The sequence below is a fragment of the Catharus ustulatus genome, chromosome 12 (assembly GCF_009819885.2).
Source record: "Catharus ustulatus isolate bCatUst1 chromosome 12, bCatUst1.pri.v2, whole genome shotgun sequence".
NCBI lineage: Eukaryota > Metazoa > Chordata > Aves > Passeriformes > Turdidae > Catharus > Catharus ustulatus.
The window spans coordinates 12,212,618-12,229,203 of NC_046232.1; positions in this window are offsets into that span (position 1 = coordinate 12,212,618).

The window sequence follows — 16,586 nt, forward strand, 5'->3', positions numbered from 1 at the left end:
AGCATTTGCATAACAATCAGACATCAAAGCCAGAACCCTTTACTGGAAGAAAGGTCTTTCCGCTATATTATTTTAATAAAATAAATTATAATGATCAATTAAATCTAAATTTACTCTTTAGTTTTTTTTTTTCCTGTGAATCCATTGAAATGAGAGTTAAAAGCAAACTTTAAATTTAGTAATAAGAATCTAACATAGTAAGGTATTTAAATTAAATTGCTTTTTGTTTGATATTTCCCACTTCTCTCTGCCAACCCCCTCACCCATCTTTTTTTCTCCATTCTCCTTGTCTTGCCATTTTGGAAGTTGAAATGGTGCTTTGCTGTCACTGAAGTGAATGTGGATTCTGCTGCTGGAAGAGCACACTGGTGAGTATTGTGTTTGATTGATCTAGAAATAGCAAAAAGGAATTATTCACCTTGCCTCTGCTTGTTTGTGTTTCCTGTAACTCGAGTTGTCTCTCGAGTAGAGATGGTTTAATTAGAGAACAAAGACTATTTTAAATCTAAGGTAGGCAAGGGAGGCTTCAGTCTGTATAATCATTTGCATTTCTGGTTTACCTGTTTATGACAGTCTGCCTGGCAAGCGCCGAAGGGCCCGAGTTTGCAGGTGAATACACACTCTGTCCAACGGTGAGTGATGTGGGAGACACTCCTAACTTCTGGGATCTCTTGCTTCATACTCAGGAATTACATAGAGTTATATATAAATGTGATCATATATCCAATGTATATTTGTGTACACAACTGATTGCATAGAATCATCCAGAGGAATCACAAATCAGAAAGTCTTTCCCTTTTTAGTGCATTAGTGTTAACAGAAACTTGCTGTAATTATGGAAAAAACTTTCATTGCAGTTTTATTACTTAATATTAAGATTTTTAATGAAGCTTTCACAGTTGGATATATAAAATAATTATATCTCATCTAAGTTTTAACTTTGATTAAAAAGCAAAAGGCTCATTCAGCCTTAGTGAGATAGGTTCTGTCATGATGTGCTTCTTCTGAGATGAAGCTGTACCAAAACTATCCAGGCACTAGGTGTGTGGATGATTCTTTAATGTTACCTATGCAGCTCTGACTGTGCCCCAGGTATACACATGCATACATCTACAACACTGGGAGCACCACAGAGCCCTGATCTTTTAAGATATATGTAGTCTTGGGAAATAGCATCTATCATGAGAAGTTGAATTTGGGGCCTTAAAGAATATCAGGTGGGGCTGTGGCTACAGAAACCATGAGGATCTGCCCTGGGTTGCATTTTTCTGAGATTGGGGCTCCATGAAATAGTAGGATTTAGTTCCCCTCATGAAGTAAACTGGCAAGGAAGGTTTGTTTGTATGTATACACTTATCCAGGGCGCACAGGTAGTATTTCTCCCTAATGTGGGTTTGTTGGTTCTTTTTATTTGGCAATTTTTTTACCCTGTCTTTTTTAACAACTTATAGCTCTCCACTGCTAGGATGATTATTTTTTAAGAAAATCAGTCAGTTACATACTTTTGTATTAAGTGCATCTTATACCTCTGCCATGACAAATGTGATTGATTAGCTGTCTTGAGAAATTCGTAACCTTTGGTAAGATTGCATCAAGAGAAGCACTTTGTTAGTTTTCAGTGGAGAATGGAAAGAGATTTTTGATATTCCTCATTACTGGTTTTCCACTTGTGATGGAGATAAAATACAGTAAAGTGCTTTTTCCTCTTATGTACAAGGGCTCTTCTGCCTTTCATACCTGGTAGAATTGTGTGGCCCACTTTGTATTATCATGAATGGCAATTGCCTTGTAAATGTGATGGCCATGAATGGGTGAATAGTCTGTCATCTCTTATTTTGTCCTTTGTCTTTATGCTTTATTCACTTTTACCCTCTACAAAAGAGCTTTAATTTAGACCTGAGACAACAGTAGCAGTGCTCCAGTTCATTATAGATCTAGTGGCAGTTTTATTTCATTTTGATGGTCTTTATATTTTGATGGGTGTACTAAACAGTAGAAGCCATTTTAATCAAAAGAAAATTTCAATGAGAGCGTGACCTGTAAACAGTGGTTTTGTAAGAGTCACAAAAGTTTCTGTTACACATTTGGAAATTATTTCCGTGATTTAACTGCAAAGGGCAAGTAAATCACCTCCCTCTAAGAGTTAGAAAAAGGAGTGCTTTTCAGGATCTTTAGTTCTGTTAACTGACTCATTGTATCATCTCAGCTAATTAATTTCACCTTTTCTGTGCTTCAGGATTTCCATCTGTGAATGAACTAATGACACCTACTTACAGGCAGTATTGTGAAGATTAATGAATTGACATTATTGAAGTATCCTGAGGTGGAAGTCCCGATGTAAGTACAAAATGCTATTACTGATGCTTCCTAATTAATCAGTTCACAATATGCAGCATGTGGAATCCCACTGGTTTAGAGCAAACAAACACTGGATTATGTTTTCAATCTGTGGGTGAGTTTTTTTTCCCCCCAGATTTCTGGTTTTACGTGTTATTTGAACCATCTTTTGTGGTGAGTGTAAGAATCCCCCACCCTCCCATGGCACTTAGAGGTGAGATGGGCTTGACTTTGAAGAAATAGGTGATGGCAGTGATACATGTATCCCCCTGGCAGGCTTTACTGTGGTACAGAAAGGAACTTCAGCCTGGGGTTTTCTTTCCTCCTCTGGTGTAACGCTGGTAACACTTTAACACCGTGCTTTTCAATGGGGATGCAGTGTTAGTGTTACAGAGAACATCCCAGATGCAGGATCCCAGCAGGGCTGGCTGTTCCTGCCGGTGAAGGTGGGTGGCAGGAGTGATGCTGTACACCAGGAAGCCTTGGAAGAGAATTGATGTGAAATTGTTTGTAATTTATGTGGATAGCAAGGTCTGCTCCTACTCCTCATGGCTGGGCTGCTGCTTCTATAAAGATACAGCTACAACTGTGCAGGTCTTGCACTACATACTTAAAAATGGAAAAATAATAATAAAAAAAGCTGCAAACAGTTGCATTTGAGCCTTTCTCTAATTAAGTAATATGAAACATGTACCTAAATTCTCATAATTTTGTGTATATAGTTGACCAAAGAGGTGAATGCAGTTGCTGCCTGTATCAATTTCCAGAGGCTGGTCACATTCCTAAATGTCTTGATATGCTTTTTGTTGGAAGTAGAAGTCACAAGATATTTTTTGGGATTACTTGTAACTGTTACACAAGTGCAGACAGGGAGGTTTAAAGTTTCACAAACATTCGTGTTTCTTTCTACTCATGTCACTTCTTTAAAGAAAGAGTCCACCACGTGCAATTATGAAACTGCTTCGTGTTTGACACAGTTGAGGATGTTTTCAGGCCACAAAAATGTCATTTTCTATGAGTAATTTAAATTAAAGCCCCACTCTGGCAGAAAATGTCCTCAATCTTTGGAGTCACATGGTTCTTGGAAAGCTCTTCCTTGGCTGTGCAGGAGGTCAGACTTTTAAGGAGAGAGTCTGTGCACAAATGTGCAGCGCTGCTAATGAGAGGAATTTCACACTTCTCCCCTCTGCCTCAAGCTCTGTGTTCATCCTGCCTGCTGCTGCCTCGGAAGCCTTTGGAATTAGATGTTATAATGAGTGCTGGGCCATCACTGGGCTGGTGCAGCCACACGCTGGAACTCTAGCTGGGGAGATGGCTTCCAGAAGGTGGGGTCACCCACTCTGCAAAAACAAGTTGCACTTTAAAGTGGGGTCTCCTGTTTGTTTCTGAGAGCATCTCGGCTCTGTGGCTGCCCTTCCTCTCCCCAGTGGTGATTTTCAAGCCAAACAGCCCTTTCATCATCGCTCTGGCTTAGCAGCAAAGTTGTCTGTTGATAATAGCAGGCTTCACTTCTTCCCCAGCTAACTGGTAGTCAGGCAGCCAAAGAATGGCCCATCCAAAATTAGGATATGCTCAATGCACCATCCGCTGGTGTGGTTCCCATCAGCCTAATTACATGACTTTTGGGTCAGACAATGTCTCATTGTGTGGCCCTTGGCAGCCACGGGACGCCTAATGCTGCATGAATGTCTAATGTGGAGTTTGATGGCTATGACCGAGGCTGCAGTTCCACACTGGAATTGAAAACATCCGTGTAGTTTCCATAGAAAACCAGGTCAATGGTGCTTCCATAAAGCATTAGCCCCAGGGAAAGCTATTGGTTGCTTGTTGCCTGTACAAATCTGTGCAGGGTGGGCAGTTTACGGTGCATTTCTCTTTCAGGTAAGTGACAGTTAAGGAGTCTGATTGATTTAGACTTTAGTGACCTAATTTAGAATCCTAATTTATGGCAAGCACCATCCCTCATCCATTTATCTCTACCTTTTCTTCTATTTTGTACTTTTAAGAACAATTTGGAAGTATCTTACAAAGACTGCAAGCACAATGAAGATGGCTTTGTACCCATAGGTTAAAAAGAATAATTTTATGTTTTCTTTGACTGCAAAAATTCTAGGTAGAACTACCCTATCTTTATGCTTCCTGTAAAAATCTGCCTTTTTTACAGGCAAAAGCAAGGTATGAACATAAAATGTAGATTCATTGTAGATGGAGGCTGTAATATGCTTGTTCATTTCAAAGGAGAATGTATAACTAATTACATTTTAATTGAATCTCTAACGTCAACAGCTGTTTTTAAAGGATCTTTTTAAGCTACATTTATTTTTAGTATTTAGTATAAGATCTTCTTTCTTTGCACGCTTCTCTCTTCATGCATTATTGCCCTTTAGAAAGTTTTCCTTCTTTTAAAGTATCAGTTAACGCTAGCATACATTAAGGACTAAGCTGGTAAAACTTGGTTTTAAGATGCTTGGTATGACTTTACTCTGTCAAGAGAAAAATAAATATGACACCATCAAAATGAGCTTTGTTCTCTTTTTCCTGGTAGAAGTAAGAGGTTCCACTTGCAGCCCCAAGTGCCAAGGCCAGTTCTCAGCTGCTGGTGGTTTATTCTCTTATCAGTTCCTCCTCAAGGCAGCTGCTAATTACAGCAAATAGCACAACTATCTCTTCAGAGGAGGGAGCTATGCTGGTTTAGTCCTTCCCTGCTAAATCAACAGCAGCATCTGTGAGTATCCTCTAACTTAGAGGGATTAAAAACCAACTAAGTGCTGTTAATATGAAAAAAACTTTGTTAAAATTCGGGTTTTATGTATCAGGGCTTGGTTCTCTTGATTTCCTGGGATGTGTGTGAAAGTTAAACCCAGCCCAACACTTTCTCTCTGCTCTCACCAGAGGGATTGGTTCATGTCCCAGTGGGTTTGCAGGGTCTTGCTGGTCATGAGCAGCTCCTTCCCTATACATGCTGGGATTCCTGCAGCTGTGGAATCTACCCAGAGAGAAGATACCCTCCTCTGCCTCTCCATCACCTCTCCTCTTGAATCTGGTTCAGAATCTTAAGCACTCCAGAAATGGAGGGAATTATCTGAGAGATGATCACTGTATTGCTGTGCAGGAATATGTAGCTAATATCAGCTTATTGTTTTCTGTGTAATTTCTGTATAAATTCTGCTCTCTTTTTCTGTAAACATCAAAGCCCAGTAATCATGAGAGCCCTGTGCTGGTTTTGGAAGGTAGTTCTATTAGAGATTGAAATGGCAGTGTAGTTGCTAAAATTGCATAAGCAATAAATAAAAATTCATTATCTCTTGCAGAAAACTAGGCAGTAGGCTCAGAAAGACTTGACATCTGAGGCTAGCAGAGTAATTGATGTAGTGGTAGTAAAATAATGGCAAATCAGAAAAACCGGTGAATCTTTTAGTTAACACCTGCAAATGCTTGGTGATTATGTTTTCATTGATAAATGGATATTTGTGAGACACATGATTTGCAAGAGAAGAGTTGACCCCTTGTGTTTTAGTGTTAAATCTCTCTTCTCTGCTTATAAGTGCACTGCTTCTAATTTTGATTATGTTAGGCAGGTGTAAATCCCAGTTAACACTGGTGACATTGCTGTAATTGCAAATATCTGGAGTCAGTGTATTTGAGAGACAATCAGACCAGTTTGGTCAGGTTCCTTGGAGGGGGAATCTCTGAAAGCAGAGTAAATTCATGAGAATGATAGGAGATATCCCTATCCTGATGCTGCTGTAAATGAGAACTGAATCTGACCAGCTTAACACCACAGCTTAAACAGGATTTTTAATGAAGCATGCAACAGCTCTTACAGAAAAAGAGCTGCTTTTGTTTTAATAATGTAAAGCAGACAGAAATTCTAAGATGTGTGGTGTTCCTTCAGCACTCCAGTGTCCACTTCTGATGGACAGATCAGCCATTCCTGGAGCAGCTCAAACCATTTTAATGCACTGATGGGACAACTGAGAGTAAAAATGATCCTTGGGGAGTTTGATTTAGCTCTCAGACAGTCTTGGCTTGCTGTATTAGAGAGCTATGAAGATAAATTAACTGCCATTAAAACATGTTAAAAATTCTGGATTGGAGAGCTCAATAGAAATGTGAAGCAAGCATCTTGTTATGTTAGATGCTGTGGAATTAACACGGTGGTTTATCCCTAGCATCCAGTAATAATTTCTCTGTGCTGGGGCAGAAAAACAGATCCAGTAAGAAATGTGCCCCAGCTGGGCTGATGGAGGCTGCAGTGAAAGAGCATTTTGATGTGTTGTATTCTCAGAACTTTGCTAAATGTGTTGCTATTTCTTCTTGTTAGAGCTGATTGAATCCCATAAAACTGAATTCCAGGAGCTGAATAGCTACATGGCTTTGTATTAGGAGACAAACCCATCACTCCAGCTCTGCTTTCCTGGTGTCAGCAGCCCGTGCTGAATACCAACAGCACCATCTCTGTACCAGGGATGTTCTTCTGTACAGCTGGGAAAATGCACAACACTCTGTGCAAGATAAACATGTCTTGCATGCTGAGCTGTTGAAAAATTGAGTAACTTGACTGGTGTCATTTTCAGTAATATTTACCAGTGGACTCTCTATACTGACTCTTTCTGTCGTGTTGGATTCCCATTTCTATCAGATAACACAGTTTATATTTGTGTGTGTGTTTTCATAGGTGACATTTGTTTAGCAGAAAGTTCCTGTATGGTGTTTCATCCAACTTCTCTCTTGCCTTTCACCTCTCAGCTCAGGGTTGTGTGCAGGTGAGCTGCAGCAGATGGCTGTGCAGAGACAGTGAGGATTTGCCCTGCTGCACTGAAACTCTCAGAGCATCCAGAGAAACTCCAAGCTACCCGAGCCAACACATGCTTTCTTTCTGATCTCACTGGGTCCAGGGTTTTCCTGCCACCTACATTTGCTGCCTGGACAGCAAGGAAATGGTTTGTTGCCTGTGTGCTCACACACATGAGAGTACATAGAGCAGGTTTGTTGTGTGTGGCTGAGAACACAGGCAACACGTGTTGTCTCTGTCAGAAACATGCTTCTCCTGCTCTGAGGGCTCTTCAGGTTATCTGTGTATAATATCATGAGCTGTAAGAGAAAGCAGATTTGAGCCCTTTGAAGAAACTCCTCTGGTTTCTCTTCTCTCTTCAATGTGATCCACCACTATTTACATTTTATTTTATTCATCTCTGTCCCCCATCCTCCTCTTGCTCCAATCTTTCAGGTAGTTGGAGTCTGGCTTTGGGCTTGCTGGGGGTTGCAGATTTTCATTTCAAGGTCTTACTGAACTTTTTGGCTCTGGAGCAGAAGGCAGCCTGTCTCACAATGGCTCCTTTTTGCATTAGACACTGCCAGGTTAATGAGTGCACTGATGCACTTATTAAAAGCTTGGTTATTTATTAATTTCCTCTACACTGTCTTTAGGTATTCACCTGGACTTGGAAATGATCAGTCATGTTTTTTTCATGTTGTCTTGCTCTTTGTGTTCTCTTATATCAGCATGGAAAACCATGGTGTTGGTCCTGGACTCACCTCTGCAAACCAGTGTTTCCAACCCATTTATCTGTGAATTGTATTTCTGGGTTATCTTTTCTGCTTTTCTGATGAAAACCTTGAAGATGCCATGGCCTTTCTTTTTTTCCTTGCTGGCTCACAAAAATATAGCAAAACTTTCCCACTTACAGACCTGCCAAGCAACTACCTGAGTGTGTCGAGCACTTGCAGGCACGAAGTGAGAAGTGCAAGTCAGGGAAGAGAAATGGATGGAATAAAACATTTGAATCCAGACCTTCCAGTCACACAGTGAGATGTGTTTTACTTCAGAGAAATGAGCATTTGCAATCACCTGGATGATTTGCTGGTACCTATCTAAACAGGTGTTGCTAAACCTTCTAAATTCAAATAGTTTAATTTTGAGGGAAAACCTACCGGTACAAACCAGTCTGCATGCAAATGGGAGGAGGGAAGCCTTGTTTGGAAGTACAAATGTAACAGAGCAAAAAGGGGGAAAGTGAAGAAAGGCTGGAAAAGCAAGCGAGAAAAGCCAAGTGTTGGGTGCAAAGCCTTCCTTGGAGAATTCACATCATTGTAGTGCCTGCACTGAGGACCACCAGCACTGCCCTCTAAAAGCTGCTTGGTTATTGGGAAATGAATGGGAAAGTCTCTGTCAGATCTGTTGGTGTTTTAGATGGCACAAAACTAAGCACTTTCCATGCTGTAAATTTAATTTTTTAAATTTTATTTTTATTTTTTTTTTGTTTGGCACAAAATTTGATGAGACTCCAGGAAATTCCTTAGAATTCCAAGAGAAGGGATGTGATGCAGTGCTGGGGCATGGCAAAGGTGCATTTTCACAGGTGTTCTGATCATTAATGAGGGGCTGTTCATGATACAGGTTATCACCTGGTGAGATAAATGTGATCTGAATCAAGATGCAGTGCAATCACACTTCTGTCAAATTAGCCTGGATGAATGATGCAAAGTTTATGCAGCTTTATGTTTTCAGATTAGTTTTATGCCTGCTGTGGGAGGACAGCTGACAGTGAGCCAGGCAAGGTTAGCAGCTGATCTGGTGTAAAGTCTTTCAGTACAGAGTCACCCCAATAAAAAATTTATTAAAAGAAGATAGGAGAGGCAAAGTGAATTTGCATTGGCCCAGTGCTCTCCATCCAGTGCTCACATCGTTGTGTAATACCATAAAAGCAGATTAACTTCTCTTTGGGTCACCAGCACAGATCCCTGAGGATCAATTTTCTAGACCCAAGCAGGGACTTAGGTGACACCATGCTGAGCTCAGCACATGGAGGGGCAGCCTGGAAGGGACCATAAATGTGTGAGTGTGCAGAGCCTCATCTTGCATCTTAACAGTGATGCTTTTTTAGAAAACTTTATGCAAGTTATAATCCTGAAACCTACCTGCAGATGTTTCTGGTACAGCACGCTGGAGAAGAATGAGCTGCCCTGAAATGGAAGGTCAATCCCTGAGTTTGTATCAACACTGGTTGCATCCCCTGGATCCAGCTGTTAAAATCTCTGCTGATTTCCAAGTGGATGTTAAAGGCTTCCTCTACCCAGCTCCATCTTCCCTCTGTCTCCTCCAAGAAAGCTCCAAAAGGGACCCAGAGCTGAGGGAATGGATATCCCATGGGGGATCACTGAGCCCAGCATGTTATTCCTTATTCTCTCAAAGACTGAAAGTCATTAAAAGTAAAGATGATGGATAAGTGGTGTTTAATCAAGAGCTGTATTTAAGTGGGTTTAGTTGTAAAGTGGCAAGGGGTTAGAGAGGCTAGTTTCCTTGTTATAAATGGGCCCACCTTAATCTGATGATTGGAAAAGGGTAATCCATGTTTTGTGGAATAAGGAAACATCACTGCTGAAGAAGCAGACCATTAATTTTCAGTGGTTTTCTCCAATTTTAATATTTGTATCAGAAGGGCTATGTCTCCTACATGCATCAAGGACAATTTGAAACAAATAGAGAACCTGTAAGTACTGCTGCAGCATTTTAACCTCCCTGAATGTGCCTCTGGTGCCAGGTTTGTCTGTGGTTTCTCCCCTGGCTGCTCCATCAGAATCTGAAGGGAGTGTGAGCTGCTGTGACCCCCCGGTGCTGCACCAGGGCTTGGTGGGGTCCTCAGAGAAAGGAGCTGCTCTGGAATTGCACCCACGGTGCTTTCCATGGTGTTCATGCTCATTACTGACAGGAGTAACTGAAGAGGCTTCACAATCTTGTTGTGCAGCTTTGATCAAATAGTTCTGTTTGTGATTGTGTTAAAATATGTTTAACACAAGGTTTGGGGTATTCCTCCCCCCAAAAAGCAGTGGCTGCAGGAGACATCTCTCCCCACAGATTCTCCTAGGAAGGCTTACCCAGGTGTGTTTTTGTCACATGGCTGCTCTTGTTTGAACCTGTAGAGGAAAGGGGGCAATTGTGGCCAAGGACCCACCTGCTTGGAGGTGCCAGTCTTTTCTCTTGGTTAGCTGAGAGCTGGGGAGGTCCTGGTGACTCCTTTCTCTTGTTTCCTTGTCTTTGTGTCAAAACAAACAACTGCAGACATTGTTAGAGCAGATCTCTGCCATGTGCTGTCTCAGTTCAGGGTGGTATTGGCTTCCAAATTCTTTTTTTCCCAGAACAATGCAGTGATCATTGCTGACAATAACTGTATGGAAAACAGCTCCTTCCAGCTGTCTGCTGAGGAGTACCTTGTTCCAGTGGAGCTGTCCTGCCTGTTCCTGAGGGTCCACATGGCATCAGTGAAGTTTCCAGCCATGCTGGATGAAAATGGATTCTGTAAGAACAAAGTAGGCTCGCCTGCTAATCTGTAGATAAGCTGATGTTTAAACCTCATTTTCTGCTCTTTTTGAAGTGAAAGGAAATCATCCAAATAAGAGATGTGGATTGATTCAGTTGTGGTTTTTTTTCTTTGTGATAAATGTAACTTTCCCTTTCCCTCTCTGGAGGCTGCCTGTCCCTCCTCCCATTGGAGTGAGGCAGCACTGGCATCTGTGCAAATCTCCTTGCTCGGGTTTCCCCACTGGGAGTTTTCCACCCTAGCTGCCCACACTGGCTCTCTAGAAACCACCTTTCTTTCAAAATCCCTCAATTAACTGTGAATGGTGCCAGGAAAGAGCCTGACCCTGTTACACTTTCTCTGTGCCAGACCTGGCTGCTGGCAGAGGAACTCTCCATATGGCTCAGCTTTTGCCATTTTTCCTGCTCTTCCCAGATAAGCTGACTGACCTGAGAGTCCACTTGGCCCTGGCACAATTTAAGCTGTACATAATCACATGAGAAAAGTAGAAGTGAAAAGCCAGTAACAGTGTGGTTTCTGGGCCAGGCAGTAATTGGGCTGTGGCAGAGCTGATTTCAGGTCCCAGATCTGCTGCATCCATCATCTGAAATTTTAGAAGGGTCACTTAACACCTCTGTGTCAGCCCTGCTGGTTTGGCCAGAGGGAGCAGTGCTCCTGCTCGGACCCACAGCTTTCTGCCATCCCTCCTTTGGGGCAGGGCTGCTCTTTGTTTGTGGGCTAGGCAGCAGGACAGGGATCTGATCTTGCTTGGGGTCTGTGCAGTCTCCAGTAATAGTAACACAATCAGTTAACTGACTCAGAAACAAGTACTCAAACAATATGCCTGTGAGCTTTCTCTCTTCACTGGATTTTATTATGATATGGTCTTTGTTTGATTCACTCTATACCTCTAGGAACATTTATTTAGCTTATTTATGACATTATGGTTTTCTTAGAAAACCCGGGCACGGTTCTGAGTAGTCAGATGGATAATGCCTTTATTCATGTTGTTTCCCATGTAATAATTTTAGCCTTTACAAATACCTACTTTGGGCACTGAATGTATTAAAATTGTTGCATAGCCCTCCCTCTCTCAGATACAATGAAATGCCTTCTGCTGCTGGCTGGATTTGGACCCTCTGCTCAGGCTGTGACAGCCACGCTGTTCCACACTCAGTGCCACTGTGATTGCCAGACTTCCAGCATGAGTAAGAGAACCTGGTTAATAGCAATTGTAGGCACTTTATTTTTCCCTTTCAGAGGTTATATCTGGTTACTGTGTGACTGGAACAATGAGACTAACCTCAGTATTACTGTAACAAAGCAGCTATGTGCTTTCTGGGTAAAGTATATTTTGACTGACATACAAGTAGCTGTAGCTTTGCTGCACAATGGAGAAAATGACTTCATTTAACAGCTTTCTGTGCCAAGAAAGAAATAAAACAGTTCTGAGAATGTTGAAGATTTTTTTCCTGTTTTAATTTTAAACCTAAAAGGAAAAGCTGTTGCCATATAAGTCCAAGTCAATGGAATGTATAAATCTTTAAAAAGGTTTCATAAAGTAATAATGATTTTAGTATATGTACCAAATGAGATTAAAGAGCTACATTTGGTTCTAATACAGAGTTTCACATTCAAAAGGACCATCAGTTTCCTGTTTAAAATCTACTTATATTGAACTGAATGGAGTTCAAACATAACGCCATTGTATTTCAGACATTTATCTTAATTTAAAACAGCTGAAAAGCATTAATAACAGAGCAAGGAGATGCAGAGGTATAGGCATTTCTCCCTGCCTTCTCTGCTTTTTGAAATAATGAACTCAGAGGTAGCATGGCCCTGCTTATGCTGTTCTGCCAGTCTGCAGAGGACGAGGAGCAGGGTGCCAGCCCCTTGAAACCATAATGGGAACATTCCTTTGGGAGGGCTGGAGGACATGGGGCAAACTCCCTTCACCAATGTCCCTTCACCAAGCTCCCTTCACCAATGTTTCCAAACAGGGTGGACCAAACAATGATTTATTGGAGCAGTTTTCACCTTGAGCATCTTCAGGAGCCATTTGCAGTACAGGCACAGCAAACAGGAACTCACCAGCCTGAACTTTCCCACCTTGTGGCTTCAATTTCAGTCTCCTCCTTTCCACTGAAAATTCTCCCTCTGCCATGACTGCCTTTAAGCATATAACACAGCAAATCATACTATTATGCATTTTATGTGCCCTTTGTATGAATTTCACTTTCTCTGTTGTAACTCCACACAGGATTGCTAATTCTGTGCCAGTCAGGCTGCTCAGAATTGTTCAGCATCTTTTAGTTCTAAATAATTGTCAATACAAATCAAAGCTGATTTCTGTTTTCCTACTTAGTGTTGTTTCCTAGGAAGAGATGGTGAGTGCATAAAATGAATGGTAAGGGCATGAGAGGTCAGTTTTAGCACACCTCCTTGAAAAATGCTAATGGGGGCTGGGGCAGTCTTGTTTCAGGTGCTGTACAAAGACACAGGGGAGCCAAGTGCTGCCTCTGAAGGTCTGTAGCTTAAGCAAGCTTTACAATAATTTTCCAGTGAGTTTTCACACTAGAATAAATTACCTTGAAAACCCTTCAGAATGATAAAGGAATCATCCAGTTTGATGTTCCATTTTCGTGGGAACACCTTTTCCCCAAAGATGCCTGATATCCCACCAATCAACCTATCTGTCTGGTGGAATAATGTGAGAATGTAGTTTTTATTATCAGCCTCTTCCCAGGGAGCCTGGGCTACTTTGTAGTGCTGTATTCTTTGCAGTTCTCAGAATCATGTGCATTAAAGGTTGCTTAACAGCTGGTGAGTCACACAGCTTGTTCTTTGAGCTCGGCTGCTCCATTAGGGCACAGCCACTAGAGGTATTCTAACCTTTGGAAAAAAATCAATACAAGTGGCTTAAGCATTCTAGGTTTTATGAAAAAAAAAAAAAGGCAAAAAACCCCAACAAAACAGAAGACTCTAAATAACAACAAACTGCCTGCATGATGTTAAAGAAATTAATCTCTCTTCCAGGGGATGTGTCTTAGGGGTGTATCATTTGCTAGAGAGCAGTTCTTGTCTAAATAGTCACTGTGCTTGGGCATCAGACAAAGCTGAGTCTGAAGGGAGTAAAATGTCTTCTGAGTTATACAAATCTTTAGTTCATTTTCTCAGCATTGCAATGGGGGACAGACAAGGCATGTGGAAGTGTACTCCCTAATTTCACAGGGGAGTTGGTCTTTTTCCTTAAACCATGAACTGTATTTACTGCAGATAATTGCAAATATGGCTTATGTGGAGCAATCCACAGTGCCTCACTAAGTAGTCAGAATGAGAGAGCAGTTCTGTGGGCAGTGTGTATTTCCCTCATGTTTAAATGTATATGATGTTAAATGAGTTAATCTAGTCCTGTTTTAGCCAAACTTCCTGAGGAAATGCAGTATATGCTCCCACTTTCCTGGTCAGTGCTGGGGCTTCTCCTCTGTGATATAACTTGGTGGAGAAACATTGATTTGAATCAAATTTGACTGTGAGATGAAGGGCTGGAGGATATTGCAGTCCTCCAGATTTCATAAGGAGAAGCAGTCCAGCAGAGGGAAAACAAATCAGTGCCTCCTTTAGGGAACATTCTGCAGACTTTGCTCAGTTGATTATTAGACACCTGAGGAGCCAGCCCTCTGCCATGCACACACGTGGCACAACTGAACAAAAATCAGGTTTCTGAAGTGCTGCCTGTGGAATGAATCCTTTGCATAAAAGGGCAGCGGTTTGATTTTTCTCTTATGGTCTGACCTCAGGGATTTTATTTTGCATTATGTCCCCTTGGGATAAATAACCTGGCTGTATGATCATCAACCTCCTCTCAGAACTCCTGGATTGCCTCTGCTTGGGGGCTCTTTGGCATCGATTTTATCCTGAGCACAAGGTGGAGAAATCTCCCCATGCATCCCCCCCGAGCCAGCCAGGCTGGGATGTGGCCACAGCTCTCCTTGGTGTGGCAGGGCTGGGAGCATCTCTGGGTGACAGCCCCATGCTGTGGACAGGGAGCAGGGGCAGCTCAGCCCCAGCCTCTGGGTGCTGAGAGAAGCCAGGGACAAGCCCAGGCAGTGACAAGCTGCTCCTTTTGGGACACGGTTGACAAGCTGCTCCTTTGGGGACATGGTCCAGAGGTGCCAGGCAGGCTCAGTGCCCAGTCTCAGGTCCAGCAGGGAGGGTCCCTCTCCCCCTCTCTGCTCTGACAGAGCCTGCTCTGCTGCAGGAGGAGCCTTTTGGAGCAGGGCTGTGCTGAGCTCCAGCTGCAAGGTGTGGGCATGGGAGAGGATTGGAGTGGGGCAGAGCACTGGGGGAGAAAAATGTGCTGGTGCTTCATGCCACCAGCACATCAGAAGAGTTAATGGCAGATGTGGTTGTGAAAATGTTCTGTATTTTTAGACAACCTTTAATTAAGACACTCTGTGTGTAGCAGCGACCAAATAATATGCTGCCACTTGAAAGCTGTCAGGAGGGAAAAAGTGTACAAAGCTTCCTGATGCAGCCCTCTTTATTTTTATCTGAAAGTGAATTAGGAAACCTTTCCAGTAACAATAACTGTCCTTTCACATGAAATGATTTATTTAATGCACACTGTAAATACTTTGGGCATCTATATGGATTTATACTTAACCCCTTTCACTTCACATTGTTTAATCTAGCCTCATATTAAAAAGATTACATCTGAAAGCTGAATGGGTTTTGTGATCCCAGCCTTTTCTTCTGAGACTAATGTTTTATATAATTATTTTGATACAGCAGATTTTTTCCCCATCCTTTTGTTAACCTTTGTGAGGGGTGAATAGGCCTTTCAGGGATTTCATTTGGATTAAATGAAGAGAAAACAAATGTACACGGTACAATTCTGTTTCAAGCTAAAAATGCCTTCATTAATATCATATTTATTTGCCTACAGGGTTAGAAAGATGTAAGATGATAGAGGATTCTCTAACAGAGCACTAGTTCTTGCTTTGATATTGCAGAGATAAAGTTTATCACATAAAACTGAGCTTTGATAGAAAGCAATGAGGTTTCAGTAAATCAAGATATAAGAAATTTGAATAAACTTTATGAAACCTGATGAAACTTTATAAACATAATTTTGTAATTCCTAGAATTTTGATACCCATCACTATTTGTGTAATCCCATTGTAAGTAGTAATTAGATCATTATTTAGCCAAGATATTGTGTACACTTACAGAATTAAATTGGTTAATATATATAAACTGCTCCCAGCCTGCCTCCCAAGCTGTGCAGAAGGATGACCAATATCCACACAGGCTGGAGTAGGAGACAGTTTTAAAAATTGCAACAGCAATAAATCTTTGTGCAGGTGGATGTTCATTTCCAGACTTGCTCTGTCACCTGTGGAATTGCAAAAGCTCCATGAGGCAGAATCAGTCCCAGTTTTGCTTCTGCAGGGCAGCTTCTGTTCAGCTGGAAGTGCACCCGGCTGGAAATGCTGGCAGGTGTGCTTATTTTCTGGCTTTTCAATTCAGTTTGAGCGTGTCTCCTTCATTCTTGTGTTTTGTTAATTGTATTGTCGGTAGATGCTTTGATATGCTAATGTGCAAGGAGAATTTGCCAGCAGTTGCACAGGGGGAGGCAGTGCCTAAGCCTGGAAGGCTGAGCAGGATGTTCCTGCAGGTCCACATTATTGCACATCACAGCTAGCCCATGCCATCCTGCTCTCTGCTGTGCACCTGTCCCCAGCTCACTGATGCTCCTGTGACCACCCCATCCTTACTGAAATCATGCAAATCATCAACAGCACCACTAGTACATATTCCACAGCAATACAAGTGAAGAATGCTAAGGATATCTGTAGTCAGCAGGAATGCTCAGGGAAATTTATCTTGGGTTTTCAGATTCCAGCTCTTCTAGGCTCAGGTGCAAAAGCTCAGTGGCTTGTTCTC